Source organism: Diplotaxodon limnothrissa, linkage group LG13, assembly GCF_057381915.1.
Source record: "Diplotaxodon limnothrissa isolate DT_005_m linkage group LG13, D_limnothrissa_male_GT1.1, whole genome shotgun sequence".
Classification (NCBI taxonomy): Eukaryota; Metazoa; Chordata; class Actinopteri; order Cichliformes; family Cichlidae; genus Diplotaxodon; species Diplotaxodon limnothrissa.
Genome location: NC_140608.1, coordinates 34,708,327 through 34,732,257, shown reverse-complemented (window position 1 = coordinate 34,732,257; position 23,931 = coordinate 34,708,327).

Here is a 23,931-nt window from a genome sequence, read left to right as displayed (position 1 = left end):
TTCATTATGTGAATAACTTGGAAATCTTAGCTCAAACAGCTGCAAAACCTGTTTGCCCAGCACGGGAACCTTGAGTTCTATAAGATAAAGCCATAAACATGTGTATCCGAGTCTTCTATCAAAAGTTACAGCTATTCATATGAAGTTGTACAAAAACGCTTTCTTTCGCCAAGACAGTGCGTTTCTCACTGTTACATGCATTTGAATGGGGAACTCGACCGAAACAAAGTATAAGTTTTCATTATGTGAATAACTTGGAAATCTTAGCTCAAACAGCTGCAAAACCTGTTTGCCCAGCACGGGAACCTTGAGTTCTATAAGATAAAGCCATAAACATGTGTATCCGAGTCTTCTATCAAAAGTTACAGCTATTCATATGAAGTTGTACAAAAACGCTTTCTTTCGCCAAGACAGTGCGTTTCTCACTGTTACATGCATTTGAATGGGGAACTCGACCGAAACAAAGTATAAGTTTTCATTATGTGAATAACTTGGAAATCTTAGCTCAAACAGCTGCAAAACCTGTTTTCCCAGCACGGAGACCTTGAGTTCTATAAGATAAAGCCATAAACATGTTTGTCTGAGTCTTCTATCAAAAGTTACAGCTATTTATATGAAGTTGTACAAAAACGCTTTCTTTCGCCAAGACAGTGCGTTTCTCACTGTTACATGCATTTGAATGGGGAACTCGACCGAAACAAAGTATAAGTTTTCATTATGTGAATAACTTGGAAATCTTAGCTCAAACAGCTGCAAAACCTGTTTTCCCAGCACGGAGACCTTGAGTTCTATAAGATAAAGCCATAAACATGTGTATCCGAGTCTTCTATCAAAAGTTACAGCTATTTCTATGAAGTTGTACAAAAACGCTTTCTTTCGCCAAGACAGTGCGTTTCTCACTGTTACATGCATTTGAATGGGGAACTCGACCGAAACAAAGTATAGGTTTTCATTATGTGAATAACTTGGAAATCTTAGCTCAAACAGCTGCAAAACCTGTTTGCCCAGCACGGAGACCTTGAGTTCTATAAGATAAAGCCATAAACATGTTTGTTTGAGTCTTCTATCAAAAGTTACAGCTATTTCTATGAAGTTGTACAAAAACGCTTTCTTTCGCCAAGACAGTGCGTTTCTCACTGTTACATGCATTTGAATGGGGAACTCGACCGAAACAAAGTATAGGTTTTCATTATGTGAATAACTTGGAAATCTTAGCTCAAACAGCTGCAAAACCTGTTTGCCCAGCACGGAGACCTTGAGTTCTATAAGATAAAGCCATAAACATGTGTATCCGAGTCTTCTATCAAAAGTTACAGCTATTTCTATGAAGTTGTACAAAAACGCTTTCTTTCGCCAAGACAGTGCGTTTCTCACTGTTACATGCATTTGAATGGGGAACTCGACCGAAACAAAGTATAAGTTTTCATTATGTGAATAACTTGGAAATCTTAGCTCAAACAGCTGCAAAACCTGTTTGCCCAGCACGGAGACCTTGAGTTCTATAAGATAAAGCCATAAACATGTGTATCCGAGTCTTCTATCAAAAGTTACAGCTATTTCTATGAAGTTGTACAAAAACGCTTTCTTTCGCCAAGACAGTGCGTTTCTCACTGTTACATGCATTTGAATGGGGAACTCGACCGAAACAAAGTATAAGTTTTCATTATGTGAATAACTTGGAAATCTTAGCTCAAACAGCTGCAAAACCTGTTTTCCCAGCACGGAGACCTTGAGTTCTACAAGATAAAGCCATAAACATGTTTGTTTGAGTCTTCTATCAAAAGTTACAGCTATTTCTATGAAGTTGTACAAAAACGCTTTCTTTCGCCAAGACAGTGCGTTTCTCACTGTTACATGCATTTGAATGGGGAACTCGACCGAAACAAAGTATAGGTTTTCATTATGTGAATAACTTGGAAATCTTAGCTCAAACAGCTGCAAAACCTGTTTGCCCAGCACGGAGACCTTGAGTTCTATAAGATAAAGCCATAAACATGTTTGTTTGAGTCTTCTATCAAAAGTTACAGCTATTTCTATGAAGTTGTACAAAAACGCTTTCTTTCGCCAAGACAGTGCGTTTCTCACTGTTACATGCATTTTGAATGGGGAACTCGACCGAAACAAAGTATAGGTTTTCATTATGTGAATAACTTGGAAATCTTAGCTCAAACAGCTGCAAAACCTGTTTTCCCAGCACGGAGACCTTGAGTTCTATAAGATAAAGCCATAAACATGTTTGTTTGAGTCTTCTATCAAAAGTTACAGCTATTTCTATGAAGTTGTACAAAAACGCTTTCTTTCGCCAAGACAGTGCGTTTCTCACTGTTACATGCATTTGAATGGGGAACTCGACCGAAACAAAGTATAGGTTTTCATTATGTGAATAACTTGGAAATGTTAGCTCAAACAGCTGCAAAACCTGTTTTCCCAGCACGGAGACCTTGAGTTCTATAAGATAAAGCCATAAACATGTTTGTTTGAGTCTTCTATCAAAAGTTACAGCTATTTCTATGAAGTTGTACAAAAACGCTTTCTTTCGCCAAGACAGTGCGTTTCTCACTGTTACATGCATTTGAATGGGGAACTCGACCGAAACAAAGTATAGGTTTTCATTATGTGAATAACTTGGAAATCTTAGCTCAAACAGCTACAAAACCTGTTTGCCCAGCACGGAGACCTTGAGTTCTATAAGATAAAGCCATAAACATGTTTGTTTGAGTCTTCTATCAAAAGTTACAGCTATTTCTATGAAGTTGTACAAAAACGCTTTCTTTCGCCAAGACAGTGCGTTTCTCACTGTTACATGCATTTTGAATGGGGAACTCGACCGAAACAAAGTATAGGTTTTCATTATGTGAATAACTTGGAAATCTTAGCTCAAACAGCTGCAAAACCTGTTTTCCCAGCACGGAGACCTTGAGTTCTATAAGATAAAGCCATAAACATGTTTGTTTGAGTCTTCTATCAAAAGTTACAGCTATTTATATGAAGTTGTACAAAAACGCTTTCTTTCGCCAAGACAGTGCGTTTCTCACTGTTACATGCATTTGAATGGGGAACTCGACCGAAACAAAGTATAGGTTTTCATTATGTGAATAACTTGGAAATCTTAGCTCAAACAGCTGCAAAACCTGTTTGCCCAGCACGGAGACCTTGAGTTCTATAAGATAAAGCCATAAACATGTGTATCCGAGTCTTCTATCAAAAGTTACAGCTATTCATATGAAGTTGTACAAAAACGCTTTCTTTCGCCAAGACAGTGCGTTTCTCACTGTTACATGCATTTGAATGGGGAACTCGACCGAAACAAAGTATAGGTTTTCATTATGTGAATAACTTGGAAATCTTAGCTCAAACAGCTGCAAAACCTGTTTGCCCAGCACGGAGACCTTGAGTTCTATAAGATAAAGCCATAAACATGTTTGTTTGAGTCTTCTATCAAAAGTTACAGCTATTTCTATGAAGTTGTACAAAAACGCTTTCTTTCGCCAAGACAGTGCGTTTCTCACTGTTACATGCATTTGAATGGGGAACTCCACCGAAACAAAGTATAAGTTTTCATTATGTGAATAACTTGGAAATCTTAGCTCAAACAGCTGCAAAACCTGTTTGCCCAGCACGGAGACCTTGAGTTCTATAAGATAAAGCCATAAACATGTGTATCCGAGTCTTCTATCAAAAGTTACAGCTATTTCTATGAAGTTGTACAAAAACGCTTTCTTTCGCCAAGACAGTGCGTTTCTCACTGTTACATGCATTTGAATGGGGAACTCGACCGAAACAAAGTATAAGTTTTCATTATGTGAATAACTTGGAAATCTTAGCTCAAACAGCTGCAAAACCTGTTTGCCCAGCACGGAGACCTTGAGTTCTATAAGATAAAGCCATAAACATGTTTGTTTGAGTCTTCTATCAAAAGTTACAGCTATTTCTATGAAGTTGTACAAAAACGCTTTCTTTCGCCAAGACAGTGCGTTTCTCACTGTTACATGCATTTGAATGGGGAACTCGACCGAAACAAAGTATAGGTTTTCATTATGTGAATAACTTGGAAATCTTAGCTCAAACAGCTGCAAAACCTGTTTGCCCAGCACGGAGACCTTGAGTTCTATAAGATAAAGCCATAAACATGTGTATCCGAGTCTTCTATCAAAAGTTACAGCTATTCATATGAAGTTGTACAAAAACGCTTTCTTTCGCCAAGACAGTGCGTTTCTCACTGTTACATGCATTTGAATGGGGAACTCGACCGAAACAAAGTATAGGTTTTCATTATGTGAATAACTTGGAAATCTTAGCTCAAACAGCTGCAAAACCTGTTTGCCCAGCACGGAGACCTTGAGTTCTATAAGATAAAGCCATAAACATGTGTATCCGAGTCTTCTATCAAAAGTTACAGCTATTTCTATGAAGTTGTACAAAAACGCTTTCTTTCGCCAAGACAGTGCGTTTCTCACTGTTACATGCATTTGAATGGGGAACTCGACCGAAAAAAAGTATAGGTTTTCATTATGTGAATAACTTGGAAATCTTAGCTCAAACAGCTGCAAAACCTGTTTGCCCAGCACGGAGACCTTGAGTTCTATAAGATAAAGCCATAAACATGTGTATCCGAGTCTTCTATCAAAAGTTACAGCTATTCATATGAAGTTGTACAAAAACGCTTTCTTTCGCCAAGACAGTGCGTTTCTCACTGTTACATGCATTTGAATGGGGAACTCGACCGAAACAAAGTATAGGTTTTCATTATGTGAATAACTTGGAAATCTTAGCTCAAACAGCTGCAAAACCTGTTTGCCCAGCACGGAGACCTTGAGTTCTATAAGATAAAGCCATAAACATGTTTGTTTGAGTCTTCTATCAAAAGTTACAGCTATTTATATGAAGTTGTACAAAAACGCTTTCTTTCGCCAAGACAGTGCGTTTCTCACTGTTACATGCATTTTGAATGGGGAACTCGACCGAAACAAAGTATAGGTTTTCATTATGTGAATAACTTGGAAATCTTAGCTCAAACAGCTGCAAAACCTGTTTTCCCAGCACGGACACCTTGAGTTCTATAAGATAAAGCCATAAACATGTTTGTTTGAGTCTTCTATCAAAAGTTACAGCTATTTATATGAAGTTGTACAAAAACGCTTTCTTTCGCCAAGACAGTGCGTTTCTCACTGTTACATGCATTTGAATGGGGAACTCGACCGAAACAAAGTATAGGTTTTCATTATGTGAATAACTTGGAAATCTTAGCTCAAACAGCTGCAAAACCTGTTTGCCCAGCACGGAGACCTTGAGTTCTATAAGATAAAGCCATAAACATGTTTGTTTGAGTCTTCTATCAAAAGTTACAGCTATTTCTATGAAGTTGTACAAAAACGCTTTCTTTCGCCAAGACAGTGCGTTTCTCACTGTTACATGCATTTTGAATGGGGAACTCGACCGAAACAAAGTATAGGTTTTCATTATGTGAATAACTTGGAAATCTTAGCTCAAACAGCTGCAAAACCTGTTTTCCCAGCACGGAGACCTTGAGTTCTATAAGATAAAGCCATAAACATGTTTGTTTGAGTCTTCTATCAAAAGTTACAGCTATTTATATGAAGTTGTACAAAAACGCTTTCTTTCGCCAAGACAGTGCGTTTCTCACTGTTACATGCATTTGAATGGGGAACTCGACCGAAACAAAGTATAGGTTTTCATTATGTGAATAACTTGGAAATCTTAGCTCAAACAGCTGCAAAACCTGTTTGCCCAGCACGGAGACCTTGAGTTCTATAAGATAAAGCCATAAACATGTGTATCCGAGTCTTCTATCAAAAGTTACAGCTATTCATATGAAGTTGTACAAAAACGCTTTCTTTCGCCAAGACAGTGCGTTTCTCACTGTTACATGCATTTGAATGGGGAACTCGACCGAAACAAAGTATAGGTTTTCATTATGTGAATAACTTGGAAATCTTAGCTCAAACAGCTGCAAAACCTGTTTGCCCAGCACGGAGACCTTGAGTTCTATAAGATAAAGCCATAAACATGTTTGTTTGAGTCTTCTATCAAAAGTTACAGCTATTTCTATGAAGTTGTACAAAAACGCTTTCTTTCGCCAAGACAGTGCGTTTCTCACTGTTACATGCATTTTGAATGGGGAACTCGACCGAAACAAAGTATAGGTTTTCATTATGTGAATAACTTGGAAATCTTAGCTCAAACAGCTGCAAAACCTGTTTTCCCAGCACGGAGACCTTGAGTTCTATAAGATAAAGCCATAAACATGTTTGTTTGAGTCTTCTATCAAAAGTTACAGCTATTTCTATGAAGTTGTACAAAAACGCTTTCTTTCGCCAAGACAGTGCGTTTCTCACTGTTACATGCATTTGAATGGGGAACTCGACCGAAACAAAGTATAGGTTTTCATTATGTGAATAACTTGGAAATCTTAGCTCAAACAGCTGCAAAACCTGTTTGCCCAGCACGGAGACCTTGAGTTCTATAAGATAAAGCCATAAACATGTTTGTTTGAGTCTTCTATCAAAAGTTACAGCTATTTCTATGAAGTTGTACAAAAACGCTTTCTTTCGCCAAGACAGTGCGTTTCTCACTGTTACATGCATTTTGAATGGGGAACTCGACCGAAACAAAGTATAGGTTTTCATTATGTGAATAACTTGGAAATCTTAGCTCAAACAGCTGCAAAACCTGTTTTCCCAGCACGGAGACCTTGAGTTCTATAAGATAAAGCCATAAACATGTTTGTTTGAGTCTTCTATCAAAAGTTACAGCTATTTCTATGAAGTTGTACAAAAACGCTTTCTTTCGCCAAGACAGTGCGTTTCTCACTGTTACATGCATTTGAATGGGGAACTCGACCGAAACAAAGTATAGGTTTTCATTATGTGAATAACTTGGAAATCTTAGCTCAAACAGCTGCAAAACCTGTTTGCCCAGCACGGAGACCTTGAGTTCTATAAGATAAAGCCATAAACATGTGTATCCGAGTCTTCTATCAAAAGTTACAGCTATTTCTATGAAGTTGTACAAAAACGCTTTCTTTCGCCAAGACAGTGCGTTTCTCACTGTTACATGCATTTGAATGGGGAACTCGACCGAAACAAAGTATAAGTTTTCATTATGTGAATAACTTGGAAATCTTAGCTCAAACAGCTGCAAAACCTGTTTGCCCAGCACGGAGACCTTGAGTTCTATAAGATAAAGCCATAAACATGTGTATCCGAGTCTTCTATCAAAAGTTACAGCTATTTCTATGAAGTTGTACAAAAACGCTTTCTTTCGCCAAGACAGTGCGTTTCTCACTGTTACATGCATTTGAATGGGGAACTCGACCGAAACAAAGTATAAGTTTTCATTATGTGAATAACTTGGAAATCTTAGCTCAAACAGCTGCAAAACCTGTTTGCCCAGCACGGAGACCTTGAGTTCTATAAGATAAAGCCATAAACATGTTTGTTTGAGTCTTCTATCAAAAGTTACAGCTATTTCTATGAAGTTGTACAAAAACGCTTTCTTTCGCCAAGACAGTGCGTTTCTCACTGTTACATGCATTTTGAATGGGGAACTCGACCGAAACAAAGTATAGGTTTTCATTATGTGAATAACTTGGAAATCTTAGCTCAAACAGCTGCAAAACCTGTTTTCCCAGCACGGAGACCTTGAGTTCTATAAGATAAAGCCATAAACATGTTTTTTGAGTCTTCTATCAAAAGTTACAGCTATTTCTATGAAGTTGTACAAAAACGCTTTCTTTCGCCATGACAGTGCGTTTCTCACTGTTACATGCATTTGAATGGGGAACTCGACCGAAACAAAGTATAGGTTTTCATTATGTGAATAACTTGGAAATCTTAGCTCAAACAGCTACAAAACCTGTTTGCCCAGCACGGAGACCTTGAGTTCTATAAGATAAAGCCATAAACATGTGTATCCGAGTCTTCTATCAAAAGTTACAGCTATTCATATGAAGTTGTACAAAAACGCTTTCTTTCGCCAAGACAGTGCGTTTCTCACTGTTACATGCATTTGAATGGGGAACTCGACCGAAACAAAGTATAGGTTTTCATTATGTGAATAACTTGGAAATCTTAGCTCAAACAGCTGCAAAACCTGTTTGCCCAGCACGGAGACCTTGAGTTCTATAAGATAAAGCCATAAACATGTGTATCCGAGTCTTCTATCAAAAGTTACAGCTATTTCTATGAAGTTGTACAAAAACGCTTTCTTTCGCCAAGACAGTGCGTTTCTCACTGTTACATGCATTTGAATGGGGAACTCGACCGAAACAAAGTATAAGTTTTCATTATGTGAATAACTTGGAAATCTTAGCTCAAACAGCTGCAAAACCTGTTTGCCCAGCACGGAGACCTTGAGTTCTATAAGATAAAGCCATAAACATGTGTATCCGAGTCTTCTATCAAAAGTTACAGCTATTTCTATGAAGTTGTACAAAAACGCTTTCTTTCGCCAAGACAGTGCGTTTCTCACTGTTACATGCATTTGAATGGGGAACTCGACCGAAACAAAGTATAAGTTTTCATTATGTGAATAACTTGGAAATCTTAGCTCAAACAGCTGCAAAACCTGTTTGCCCAGCACGGAGACCTTGAGTTCTATAAGATAAAGCCATAAACATGTTTGTTTGAGTCTTCTATCAAAAGTTACAGCTATTTCTATGAAGTTGTACAAAAACGCTTTCTTTCGCCAAGACAGTGCGTTTCTCACTGTTACATGCATTTTGAATGGGGAACTCGACCGAAACAAAGTATAGGTTTTCATTATGTGAATAACTTGGAAATCTTAGCTCAAACAGCTGCAAAACCTGTTTTCCCAGCACGGAGACCTTGAGTTCTATAAGATAAAGCCATAAACATGTTTGTTTGAGTCTTCTATCAAAAGTTACAGCTATTTCTATGAAGTTGTACAAAAACGCTTTCTTTCGCCAAGACAGTGCGTTTCTCACTGTTACATGCATTTTGAATGGGGAACTCGACCGAAACAAAGTATAGGTTTTCATTATGTGAATAACTTGGAAATCTTAGCTCAAACAGCTGCAAAACCTGTTTTCCCAGCACGGAGACCTTGAGTTCTATAAGATAAAGCCATAAACATGTTTGTTTGAGTCTTCTATCAAAAGTTACAGCTATTTCTATGAAGTTGTACAAAAACGCTTTCTTTCGCCAAGACAGTGCGTTTCTCACTGTTACATGCATTTGAATGGGGAACTCGACCGAAACAAAGTATAGGTTTTCATTATGTGAATAACTTGGAAATCTTAGCTCAAACAGCTGCAAAACCTGTTTGCCCAGCACGGAGACCTTGAGTTCTATAAGATAAAGCCATAAACATGTGTATCCGAGTCTTCTATCAAAAGTTACAGCTATTTCTATGAAGTTGTACAAAAACGCTTTCTTTCGCCAAGACAGTGCGTTTCTCACTGTTACATGCATTTGAATGGGGAACTCGACCGAAACAAAGTATAAGTTTTCATTATGTGAATAACTTGGAAATCTTAGCTCAAACAGCTGCAAAACCTGTTTTCCCAGCACGGAGACCTTGAGTTCTATAAGATAAAGCCATAAACATGTTTGTTTGAGTCTTCTATCAACAGTTACAGCTATTTATATGAAGTTGTACAAAAACGCTTTCTTTCGCCAAGACAGTGCGTTTCTCACTGTTACATGCATTTGAATGGGGAACTCGACCGAAACAAAGTATAGGTTTTCATTATGTGAATAACTTGGAAATCTTAGCTCAAACAGCTGCAAAACCTGTTTTCCCAGCACGGAGACCTTGAGTTCTATAAGATAAAGCCATAAACATGTTTGTTTGAGTCTTCTATCAAAAGTTACAGCTATTTATATGAAGTTGTACAAAAACGCTTTCTTTCGCCAAGACAGTGCGTTTCTCACTGTTACATGCATTTGAATGGGGAACTCGACCGAAACAAAGTATAGGTTTTCATTATGTGAATAACTTGGAAATCTTAGCTCAAACAGCTGCAAAACCTGTTTGCCCAGCACGGAGACCTTGAGTTCTATAAGATAAAGCCATAAACATGTTTGTTTGAGTCTTCTATCAAAAGTTACAGCTATTTATATGAAGTTGTACAAAAACGCTTTCTTTCGCCAAGACAGTGCGTTTCTCACTGTTGCATGCATTTGAATGGGGAACTCGACCGAAACAAAGTATAGGTTTTCATTATGTGAATAACTTGGAAATCTTAGCTCAAACAGCTGCAAAACCTGTTTGCCCAGCACGGAGACCTTGAGTTCTATAAGATAAAGCCATAAACATGTGTATCCGAGTCTTCTATCAAAAGTTACAGCTATTTCTATGAAGTTGTACAAAAACGCTTTCTTTCGCCAAGACAGTGCGTTTCTCACTGTTACATGCATTTTGAATGGGGAACTCGACCGAAACAAAGTATAGGTTTTCATTATGTGAATAACTTGGAAATCTTAGCTCAAACAGCTGCAAAACCTGTTTTCCCAGCACGGAGACCTTGAGTTCTATAAGATAAAGCCATAAACATGTTTGTTTGAGTCTTCTATCAAAAGTTACAGCTATTTCTATGAAGTTGTACAAAAACGCTTTCTTTCGCCAAGACAGTGCGTTTCTCACTGTTACATGCATTTGAATGGGGAACTCGACCGAAACAAAGTATAAGTTTTCATTATGTGAATAACTTGGAAATCTTAGCTCAAACAGCTGCAAAACCTGTTTGCCCAGCACGGAGACCTTGAGTTCTATAAGATAAAGCCATAAACATGTTTGTTTGAGTCTTCTATCAAAAGTTACAGCTATTTCTATGAAGTTGTACAAAAACGCTTTCTTTCGCCAAGACAGTGCGTTTCTCACTGTTACATGCATTTTGAATGGGGAACTCGACCGAAACAAAGTATAGGTTTTCATTATGTGAATAACTTGGAAATCTTAGCTCAAACAGCTGCAAAACCTGTTTTCCCAGCACGGAGACCTTGAGTTCTATAAGATAAAGCCATAAACATGTTTGTTTGAGTCTTCTATCAAAAGTTACAGCTATTTCTATGAAGTTGTACAAAAACGCTTTCTTTCGCCAAGACAGTGCGTTTCTCACTGTTACATGCATTTGAATGGGGAACTCGACCGAAACAAAGTATAAGTTTTCATTATGTGAATAACTTGGAAATCTTAGCTCAAACAGCTGCAAAACCTGTTTGCCCAGCACGGAGACCTTGAGTTCTATAAGATAAAGCCATAAACATGTTTGTTTGAGTCTTCTATCAAAAGTTACAGCTATTTCTATGAAGTTGTACAAAAACGCTTTCTTTCGCCAAGACAGTGCGTTTCTCACTGTTACATGCATTTTGAATGGGGAACTCGACCGAAACAAAGTATAGGTTTTCATTATGTGAATAACTTGGAAATCTTAGCTCAAACAGCTGCAAAACCTGTTTTCCCAGCACGGAGACCTTGAGTTCTATAAGATAAAGCCATAAACATGTTTGTTTGAGTCTTCTATCAAAAGTTACAGCTATTTCTATGAAGTTGTACAAAAACGCTTTCTTTCGCCAAGACAGTGCGTTTCTCACTGTTACATGCATTTGAATGGGGAACTCGACCGAAACAAAGTATAGGTTTTCATTATGTGAATAACTTGGAAATCTTAGCTCAAACAGCTGCAAAACCTGTTTTCCCAGCACGGAGACCTTGAGTTCTATAAGATAAAGCCATAAACATGTGTATCCGAGTCTTCTATCAAAAGTTACAGCTATTTATATGAAGTTGTACAAAAACGCTTTCTTTCGCCAAGACAGTGCGTTTCTCACTGTTACATGCATTTTGAATGGGGAACTCGACCGAAACAAAGTATAGGTTTTCATTATGTGAATAACTTGGAAATCTTAGCTCAAACAGCTGCAAAACCTGTTTTCCCAGCACGGAGACCTTGAGTTCTATAAGATAAAGCCATAAACATGTTTGTTTGAGTCTTCTATCAAAAGTTACAGCTATTTCTATGAAGTTGTACAAAAACGCTTTCTTTCGCCAAGACAGTGCGTTTCTCACTGTTACATGCATTTGAATGGGGAACTCGACCGAAACAAAGTATAAGTTTTCATTATGTGAATAACTTGGAAATCTTAGCTCAAACAGCTGCAAAACCTGTTTTCCCAGCACGGAGACCTTGAGTTCTATAAGATAAAGCCATAAACATGTTTGTTTGAGTCTTCTATCAAAAGTTACAGCTATTTCTATGAAGTTGTACAAAAACGCTTTCTTTCGCCAAGACAGTGTGTTTCTCACTGTTACATGCATTTTGAATGGGGAACTCGACCGAAACAAAGTATAGGTTTTCATTATGTGAATAACTTGGAAATCTTAGCTCAAACAGCTGCAAAACCTGTTTGCCCAGCACGGAGACCTTGAGTTCTATAAGATAAAGCCATAAACATGTTTGTTTGAGTCTTCTATCAAAAGTTACAGCTATTTATATGAAGTTGTACAAAAACGCTTTCTTTCGCCAAGACAGTGCGTTTCTCACTGTTACATGCATTTGAATGGGGAACTCGACCGAAACAAAGTATAGGTTTTCATTATGTGAATAACTTGGAAATCTTAGCTCAAACAGCTGCAAAACCTGTTTGCCCAGCACGGAGACCTTGAGTTCTATAAGATAAAGCCATAAACATGTGTATCCGAGTCTTCTATCAAAAGTTACAGCTATTTCTATGAAGTTGTACAAAAACGCTTTCTTTCGCCAAGACAGTGCGTTTCTCACTGTTACATGCATTTTGAATGGGGAACTCGACCGAAACAAAGTATAGGTTTTCATTATGTGAATAACTTGGAAATCTTAGCTCAAACAGCTGCAAAACCTGTTTTCCCAGCACGGAGACCTTGAGTTCTATAAGATAAAGCCATAAACATGTTTGTTTGAGTCTTCTATCAAAAGTTACAGCTATTTCTATGAAGTTGTACAAAAACGCTTTCTTTCGCCAAGACAGTGCGTTTCTCACTGTTACATGCATTTTGAATGGGGAACTCGACCGAAAGAAAGTATAGGTTCTCATTATGTGAATAACTTGGAAATCTTAGCTCAAACAGCTGCAAAACCTGTTTGCCCAGCACGGAGACCTTGAGTTCTATAAGATAAAGCCATAAACATGTTTGTTTGAGTCTTCTATCAAAAGTTACAGCTATTTCTATGAAGTTGTACAAAAACGCTTTCTTTCGCCAAGACAGTGCGTTTCTCACTGTTACATGCATTTTGAATGGGGAACTCGACCGAAACAAAGTATAGGTTTTCATTATGTGAATAACTTGGAAATCTTAGCTCAAACAGCTGCAAAACCTGTTTTCCCAGCACGGAGACCTTGAGTTCTATAAGATAAAGCCATAAACATGTTTGTTTGAGTCTTCTATCAAAAGTTACAGCTATTTCTATGAAGTTGTACAAAAACGCTTTCTTTCGCCAAGACAGTGCGTTTCTCACTGTTACATGCATTTGAATGGGGAACTCGACCGAAACAAAGTATAGGTTTTCATTATGTGAATAACTTGGAAATCTTAGCTCAAACAGCTGCAAAACCTGTTTGCCCAGCACGGAGACCTTGAGTTCTATAAGATAAAGCCATAAACATGTGTATCCGAGTCTTCTATCAAAAGTTACAGCTATTTCTATGAAGTTGTACAAAAACGCTTTCTTTCGCCAAGACAGTGCGTTTCTCACTGTTACATGCATTTGAATGGGGAACTCGACCGAAACAAAGTATAAGTTTTCATTATGTGAATAACTTGGAAATCTTAGCTCAAACAGCTGCAAAACCTGTTTTCCCAGCACGGAGACCTTGAGTTCTATAAGATAAAGCCATAAACATGTTTGTTTGAGTCTTCTATCAACAGTTACAGCTATTTATATGAAGTTGTACAAAAACGCTTTCTTTCGCCAAGACAGTGCGTTTCTCACTGTTACATGCATTTGAATGGGGAACTCGACCGAAACAAAGTATAGGTTTTCATTATGTGAATAACTTGGAAATCTTAGCTCAAACAGCTGCAAAACCTGTTTTCCCAGCACGGAGACCTTGAGTTCTATAAGATAAAGCCATAAACATGTTTGTTTGAGTCTTCTATCAAAAGTTACAGCTATTTATATGAAGTTGTACAAAAACGCTTTCTTTCGCCAAGACAGTGCGTTTCTCACTGTTACATGCATTTGAATGGGGAACTCGACCGAAACAAAGTATAGGTTTTCATTATGTGAATAACTTGGAAATCTTAGCTCAAACAGCTGCAAAACCTGTTTGCCCAGCACGGAGACCTTGAGTTCTATAAGATAAAGCCATAAACATGTTTGTTTGAGTCTTCTATCAAAAGTTACAGCTATTTATATGAAGTTGTACAAAAACGCTTTCTTTCGCCAAGACAGTGCGTTTCTCACTGTTGCATGCATTTGAATGGGGAACTCGACCGAAACAAAGTATAGGTTTTCATTATGTGAATAACTTGGAAATCTTAGCTCAAACAGCTGCAAAACCTGTTTGCCCAGCACGGAGACCTTGAGTTCTATAAGATAAAGCCATAAACATGTTTGTTTGAGTCTTCTATCAAAAGTTACAGCTATTTATATGAAGTTGTACAAAAACGCTTTCTTTCGCCAAGACAGTGCGTTTCTCACTGTTACATGCATTTGAATGGGGAACTCGACCGAAACAAAGTATAGGTTTTCATTATGTGAATAACTTGGAAATCTTAGCTCAAACAGCTGCAAAACCTGTTTGCCCAGCACGGAGACCTTGAGTTCTATAAGATAAAGCCATAAACATGTTTGTTTGGGTCTTCTATCAAAAGTTACAGCTATTTCTATGAAGTTGTACAAAAACGCTTTCTTTCGCCAAGACAGTGCGTTTCTCACTGTTACATGCATTTGAATGGGGAACTCGACCGAAACAAAGTATAAGTTTTCATTATGTGAATAACTTGGAAATCTTAGCTCAAACAGCTGCAAAACCTGTTTGCCCAGCACGGAGACCTTGAGTTCTATAAGATAAAGCCATAAACATGTGTATCCGAGTCTTCTATCAAAAGTTACAGCTATTCATATGAAGTTGTACAAAAACGCTTTCTTTCGCCAAGACAGTGCGTTTCTCACTGTTACATGCATTTGAATGGGGAACTCGACCGAAACAAAGTATAGGTTTTCATTATGTGAATAACTTGGAAATCTTAGCTCAAACAGCTGCAAAACCTGTTTGCCCAGCACGGAGACCTTGAGTTCTATAAGATAAAGCCATAAACATGTTTGTTTGAGTCTTCTATCAAAAGTTACAGCTATTTCTATGAAGTTGTACAAAAACGCTTTCTTTCGCCAAGACAGTGCGTTTCTCACTGTTACATGCATTTTGAATGGGGAACTCGACCGAAACAAAGTATAGGTTTTCATTATGTGAATAACTTGGAAATCTTAGCTCAAACAGCTGCAAAACCTGTTTTCCCAGCACGGAGACCTTGAGTTCTATAAGATAAAGCCATAAACATGTTTGTTTGAGTCTTCTATCAAAAGTTACAGCTATTTCTATGAAGTTGTACAAAAACGCTTTCTTTCGCCAAGACAGTGCGTTTCTCACTGTTACATGCATTTGAATGGGGAACTCGACCGAAACAAAGTATAGGTTTTCATTATGTGAATAACTTGGAAATCTTAGCTCAAACAGCTGCAAAACCTGTTTGCCCAGCACGGAGACCTTGAGTTCTATAAGATAAAGCCATAAACATGTTTGTTTGAGTCTTCTATCAAAAGTTACAGCTATTTCTATGAAGTTGTACAAAAACGCTTTCTTTCGCCAAGACAGTGCGTTTCTCACTGTTACATGCATTTTGAATGGGGAACTCGACCGAAACAAAGTATAGGTTTTCATTATGTGAATAACTTGGAAATCTTAGCTCAAACAGCTGCAAAACCTGTTTTCCCAGCACGGAGACCTTGAGTTCTATAAGATAAAGCCATAAACATGTTTGTTTGAGTCTTCTATCAAAAGTTACAGCTATTTCTATGAAGTTGTACAAAAACGCTTTCTTTCGCCAAGACAGTGCGTTTCTCACTGTTACATGCATTTGAATGGGGAACTCGACCGAAACAAAGTATAGGTTTTCATTATGTGAATAACTTGGAAATCTTAGCTCAAACAGCTGCAAAACCTGTTTGCCCAGCACGGAGACCTTGAGTTCTATAAGATAAAGCCATAAACATGTGTATCCGAGTCTTCTATCAAAAGTTACAGCTATTTCTATGAAGTTGTACAAAAACGCTTTCTTTCGCCAAGACAGTGCGTTTCTCACTGTTACATGCATTTGAATGGGGAACTCGACCGAAACAAAGTATAAGTTTTCATTATGTGAATAACTTGGAAATCTTAGCTCAAACAGCTGCAAAACCTGTTTGCCCAGCACGGAGACCTTGAGTTCTATAAGATAAAGCCATAAACATGTGTATCCGAGTCTTCTATCAAAAGTTACAGCTATTTCTATGAAGTTGTACAAAAACGCTTTCTTTCGCCAAGACAGTGCGTTTCTCACTGTTACATGCATTTGAATGGGGAACTCGACCGAAACAAAGTATAAGTTTTCATTATGTGAATAACTTGGAAATCTTAGCTCAAACAGCTGCAAAACCTGTTTGCCCAGCACGGAGACCTTGAGTTCTATAAGATAAAGCCATAAACATGTTTGTTTGAGTCTTCTATCAAAAGTTACAGCTATTTCTATGAAGTTGTACAAAAACGCTTTCTTTCGCCAAGACAGTGCGTTTCTCACTGTTACATGCATTTTGAATGGGGAACTCGACCGAAACAAAGTATAGGTTTTCATTATGTGAATAACTTGGAAATCTTAGCTCAAACAGCTGCAAAACCTGTTTTCCCAGCACGGAGACCTTGAGTTCTATAAGATAAAGCCATAAACATGTTTTTTGAGTCTTCTATCAAAAGTTACAGCTATTTCTATGAAGTTGTACAAAAACGCTTTCTTTCGCCATGACAGTGCGTTTCTCACTGTTACATGCATTTGAATGGGGAACTCGACCGAAACAAAGTATAGGTTTTCATTATGTGAATAACTTGGAAATCTTAGCTCAAACAGCTACAAAACCTGTTTGCCCAGCACGGAGACCTTGAGTTCTATAAGATAAAGCCATAAACATGTGTATCCGAGTCTTCTATCAAAAGTTACAGCTATTTCTATGAAGTTGTACAAAAACGCTTTCTTTCGCCAAGACAGTGCGTTTCTCACTGTTACATGCATTTGAATGGGGAACTCGACCGAAACAAAGTATAAGTTTTCATTATGTGAATAACTTGGAAATCTTAGCTCAAACAGCTGCAAAACCTGTTTGCCCAGCACGGAGACCTTGAGTTCTATAAGATAAAGCCATAAACATGTGTATCCGAGTCTTCTATCAAAAGTTACAGCTATTTCTATGAAGTTGTACAAAAACGCTTTCTTTCGCCAAGACAGTGCGTTTCTCACTGTTACATGCATTTGAATGGGGAACTCGACCGAAACAAAGTATAAGTTTTCATTATGTGAATAACTTGGAAATCTTAGCTCAAACAGCTGCAAAACCTGTTTGCCCAGCACGGAGACCTTGAGTTCTATAAGATAAAGCCATAAACATGTTTGTTTGAGTCTTCTATCAAAAGTTACAGCTATTTCTATGAAGTTGTACAAAAACGCTTTCTTTCGCCAAGACAGTGCGTTTCTCACTGTTACATGCATTTTGAATGGGGAACTCGACCGAAACAAAGTATAGGTTTTCATTATGTGAATAACTTGGAAATCTTAGCTCAAACAGCTGCAAAACCTGTTTTCCCAGCACGGAGACCTTGAGTTCTATAAGATAAAGCCATAAACATGTTTGTTTGAGTCTTCTATCAAAAGTTACAGCTATTTCTATGAAGTTGTACAAAAACGCTTTCTTTCGCCAAGACAGTGCGTTTCTCACTGTTACATGCATTTTGAATGGGGAACTCGACCGAAACAAAGTATAGGTTTTCATTATGTGAATAACTTGGAAATGTTAGCTCAAACAGCTGCAAAACCTGTTTTCCCAGCACGGAGACCTTGAGTTCTATAAGATAAAGCCATAAACATGTTTGTTTGAGTCTTCTATCAAAAGTTACAGCTATTTCTATGAAGTTGTACAAAAACGCTTTCTTTCGCCAAGACAGTGCGTTTCTCACTGTTACATGCATTTGAATGGGGAACTCGACCGAAACAAAGTATAGGTTTTCATTATGTGAATAACTTGGAAATCTTAGCTCAAACAGCTGCAAAACCTGTTTTCCCAGCACGGGAACCTTGAGTTCTATAAGATAAAGCCATAAACATGTGTATCCGAGTCTTCTATCAAAAGTTACAGCTATTTATATGAAGTTGTACAAAATAGCTTTCTTTCGCCAAGACAGTGCGTTTCTCACTGTTACATGCATTTGAATGGGGAACTCGACCGAAACAAAGTATAGGTTTTCATTATGTGAATAACTTGGAAATCTTAGCTCAAACAGCTGCAAAACCTGTTTGCCCAGCACGGAGACCTTGAGTTCTATAAGATAAAGCCATAAACATGTTTGTTTGAGTCTTCTATCAAAAGTTACAGCTATTTATATGAAGTTGTACAAAAACGCTTTCTTTCGCCAAGACAGTGCGTTTCTCACTGTTACATGCATTTGAATGGGGAACTCGACCGAAACAAAGTATAGGTTTTCATTATGTGAATAACTTGGAAATCTTAGCTCAAACAGCTGCAAAACCTGTTTGCCCAGCACGGAGACCTTGAGTTCTATAAGATAAAGCCATAAACATGTGTATCCGAGTCTTCTATCAAAAGTTACAGCTATTTCTATGAAGTTGTACAAAAACGCTTTCTTTCGCCAAGACAGTGCGTTTCTCACTGTTACATGCATTTTGAATGGGGAACTCGACCGAAACAAAGTATAGGTTTTCATTATGTGAATAACTTGGAAATCTTAGCTCAAACAGCTGCAAAACCTGTTTTCCCAGCACGGAGACCTTGAGTTCTATAAGATAAAGCCATAAACATGTTTGTTTGAGTCTTCTATCAAAAGTTACAGCTATTTCTATGAAGTTGTACAAAAACGCTTTCTTTCGCCAAGACAGTGCGTTTCTCACTGTTACATGCATTTGAATGGGGAACTCGACCGAAACAAAGTATAAGTTTTCATTATGTGAATAACTTGGAAATCTTAGCTCAAACAGCTGCAAAACCTGTTTGCCCAGCACGGAGACCTTGAGTTCTATAAGATAAAGCCATAAACATGTTTGTTTGAGTCTTCTATCAAAAGTTACAGCTATTTCTATGAAGTTGTACAAAAACGCTTTCTTTCGCCAAGACAGTGCGTTTCTCACTGTTACATGCATTTTGAATGGGGAACTCGACCGAAACAAAGTATAGGTTTTCATTATGTGAATAACTTGGAAATCTTAGCTCAAACAGCTGCAAAACCTGTTTTCCCAGCACGGAGACCTTGAGTTCTATAAGATAAAGCCATAAACATGTTTGTTTGAGTCTTCTATCAAAAGTTACAGCTATTTCTATGAAGTTGTACAAAAACGCTTTCTTTCGCCAAGACAGTGCGTTTCTCACTGTTACATGCATTTTGAATGGGGAACTCGACCGAAACAAAGTATAGGTTTTCATTATGTGAATAACTTGGAAATCTTAGCTCAAACAGCTGCAAAACCTGTTTTCCCAGCACGGAGACCTTGAGTTCTATAAGATAAAGCCATAAACATGTGTATCCGAGTCTTCTATCAAAAGTTACAGCTATTTCTATGAAGTTGTACAAAAACGCTTTCTTTCGCCAAGACAGTGCGTTTCTCACTGTTACATGCATTTGAATGGGGAACTCGACCGAAACAAAGTATAAGTTTTCATTATGTGAATAACTTGGAAATCTTAGCTCAAACAGCTGCAAAACCTGTTTTCCCAGCACGGAGACCTTGAGTTCTATAAGATAAAGCCATAAACATGTTTGTTTGAGTCTTCTATCAACAGTTACAGCTATTTATATGAAGTTGTACAAAAACGCTTTCTTTCGCCAAGACAGTGCGTTTCTCACTGTTACATGCATTTGAATGGGGAACTCGACCGAAACAAAGTATAGGTTTTCATTATGTGAATAACTTGGAAATCTTAGCTCAAACAGCTGCAAAACCTGTTTTCCCAGCACGGAGACCTTGAGTTCTATAAGATAAAGCCATAAACATGTGTATCCGAGTCTTCTATCAAAAGTTACAGCTATTTATATGAAGTTGTACAAAAACGCTTTCTTTCGCCAAGACAGTGCGTTTCTCACTGTTACATGCATTTTGAATGGGGAACTCGACCGAAACAAAGTATAGGTTTTCATTATGTGAATAACTTGGAAATCTTAGCTCAAACAGCTGCAAAACCTGTTTTCCCAGCACGGAGACCTTGAGTTCTATAAGATAAAGCCATAAACATGTTTGTTTGAGTCTTCTATCAAAAGTTACAGCTATTTCTATGAAGTTGTACAAAAACGCTTTCTTTCGCCAAGACAGTGCGTTTCTCACTGTTACATGCATTTGAATGGGGAACTCGACCGAAACAAAGTATAAGTTTTCATTATGTGAATAACTTGGAAATCTTAGCTCAAACAGCTGCAAAACCTGTTTTCCCAGCACGGAGACCTTGAGTTCTATAAGATAAAGCCATAAACATGTTTGTTTGAGTCTTCTATCAAAAGTTACAGCTATTTCTATGAAGTTGTACAAAAACGCTTTCTTTCGCCAAGACAGTGTGTTTCTCACTGTTACATGCATTTTGAATGGGGAACTCGACCGAAACAAAGTATAGGTTTTCATTATGTGAATAACTTGGAAATCTTAGCTCAAACAGCTGCAAAACCTGTTTGCCCAGCACGGAGACCTTGAGTTCTATAAGATAAAGCCATAAACATGTTTGTTTGAGTCTTCTATCAAAAGTTACAGCTATTTATATGAAGTTGTACAAAAACGCTTTCTTTCGCCAAGACAGTGCGTTTCTCACTGTTACATGCATTTGAATGGGGAACTCGACCGAAACAAAGTATAGGTTTTCATTATGTGAATAACTTGGAAATCTTAGCTCAAACAGCTGCAAAACCTGTTTGCCCAGCACGGAGACCTTGAGTTCTATAAGATAAAGCCATAAACATGTGTATCCGAGTCTTCTATCAAAAGTTACAGCTATTTCTATGAAGTTGTACAAAAACGCTTTCTTTCGCCAAGACAGTGCGTTTCTCACTGTTACATGCATTTTGAATGGGGAACTCGACCGAAACAAAGTATAGGTTTTCATTATGTGAATAACTTGGAAATCTTAGCTCAAACAGCTGCAAAACCTGTTTTCCCAGCACGGAGACCTTGAGTTCTATAAGATAAAGCCATAAACATGTTTGTTTGAGTCTTCTATCAAAAGTTACAGCTATTTCTATGAAGTTGTACAAAAACGCTTTCTTTCGCCAAGACAGTGCGTTTCTCACTGTTACATGCATTTTGAATGGGGAACTCGACCGAAAGAAAGTATAGGTTCTCATTATGTGAATAACTTGGAAATCTTAGCTCAAACAGCTGCAAAACCTGTTTGCCCAGCACGGAGACCTTGAGTTCTATAAGATAAAGCCATAAACATGTTTGTTTGAGTCTTCTATCAAAAGTTACAGCTATTTCTATGAAGTTGTACAAAAACGCTTTCTTTCGCCAAGACAGTGCGTTTCTCACTGTTACATGCATTTTGAATGGGGAACTCGACCGAAACAAAGTATAGGTTTTCATTATGTGAATAACTTGGAAATCTTAGCTCAAACAGCTGCAAAACCTGTTTTCCCAGCACGGAGACCTTGAGTTCTATAAGATAAAGCCATAAACATGTTTGTTTGAGTCTTCTATCAAAAGTTACAGCTATTTCTATGAAGTTGTACAAAAACGCTTTCTTTCGCCAAGACAGTGCGTTTCTCACTGTTACATGCATTTGAATGGGGAACTCGACCGAAACAAAGTATAGGTTTTCATTATGTGAATAACTTGGAAATCTTAGCTCAAACAGCTGCAAAACCTGTTTGCCCAGCACGGAGACCTTGAGTTCTATAAGATAAAGCCATAAACATGTGTATCCGAGTCTTCTATCAAAAGTTACAGCTATTTCTATGAAGTTGTACAAAAACGCTTTCTTTCGCCAAGACAGTGCGTTTCTCACTGTTACATGCATTTGAATGGGGAACTCGACCGAAACAAAGTATAAGTTTTCATTATGTGAATAACTTGGAAATCTTAGCTCAAACAGCTGCAAAACCTGTTTTCCCAGCACGGAGACCTTGAGTTCTATAAGATAAAGCCATAAACATGTTTGTTTGAGTCTTCTATCAACAGTTACAGCTATTTATATGAAGTTGTACAAAAACGCTTTCTTTCGCCAAGACAGTGCGTTTCTCACTGTTACATGCATTTGAATGGGGAACTCGACCGAAACAAAGTATAGGTTTTCATTATGTGAATAACTTGGAAATCTTAGCTCAAACAGCTGCAAAACCTGTTTTCCCAGCACGGAGACCTTGAGTTCTATAAGATAAAGCCATAAACATGTTTGTTTGAGTCTTCTATCAAAAGTTACAGCTATTTATATGAAGTTGTACAAAAACGCTTTCTTTCGCCAAGACAGTGCGTTTCTCACTGTTACATGCATTTGAATGGGGAACTCGACCGAAACAAAGTATAGGTTTTCATTATGTGAATAACTTGGAAATCTTAGCTCAAACAGCTGCAAAACCTGTTTGCCCAGCACGGAGACCTTGAGTTCTATAAGATAAAGCCATAAACATGTTTGTTTGAGTCTTCTATCAAAAGTTACAGCTATATATATGAAGTTGTACAAAAACGCTTTCTTTCGCCAAGACAGTGCGTTTCTCACTGTTGCATGCATTTGAATGGGGAACTCGACCGAAACAAAGTATAGGTTTTCATTATGTGAATAACTTGGAAATCTTAGCTCAAACAGCTGCAAAACCTGTTTGCCCAGCACGGAGACCTTGAGTTCTATAAGATAAAGCCATAAACATGTGTATCCGAGTCTTCTATCAAAAGTTACAGCTATTTCTATGAAGTTGTACAAAAACGCTTTCTTTCGCCAAGACAGTGCGTTTCTCACTGTTACATGCATTTTGAATGGGGAACTCGACCGAAACAAAGTATAGGTTTTCATTATGTGAATAACTTGGAAATCTTAGCTCAAACAGCTGCAAAACCTGTTTTCCCAGCACGGAGACCTTGAGTTCTATAAGATAAAGCCATAAACATGTTTGTTTGAGTCTTCTATCAAAAGTTACAGCTATTTCTATGAAGTTGTACAAAAACGCTTTCTTTCGCCAAGACAGTGCGTTTCTCACTGTTACATGCATTTGAATGGGGAACTCGACCGAAACAAAGTATAAGTTTTCATTATGTGAATAACTTGGAAATCTTAGCTCAAACAGCTGCAAAACCTGTTTGCCCAGCACGGAGACCTTGAGTTCTATAAGATAAAGCCATAAACATGTTTGTTTGAGTCTTCTATCAAAAGTTACAGCTATTTCTATGAAGTTGTACAAAAACGCTTTCTTTCGCCAAGACAGTGCGTTTCTCACTGTTACATGCATTTTGAATGGGGAACTCGACCGAAACAAAGTATAGGTTTTCATTATGTGAATAACTTGGAAATCTTAGCTCAAACAGCTGCAAAACCTGTTTTCCCAGCACGGAGACCTTGAGTTCTATAAGATAAAGCCATAAACATGTTTGTTTGAGTCTTCTATCAAAAGTTACAGCTATTTCTATGAAGTTGTACAAAAACGCTTTCTTTCGCCAAGACAGTGCGTTTCTCACTGTTACATGCAT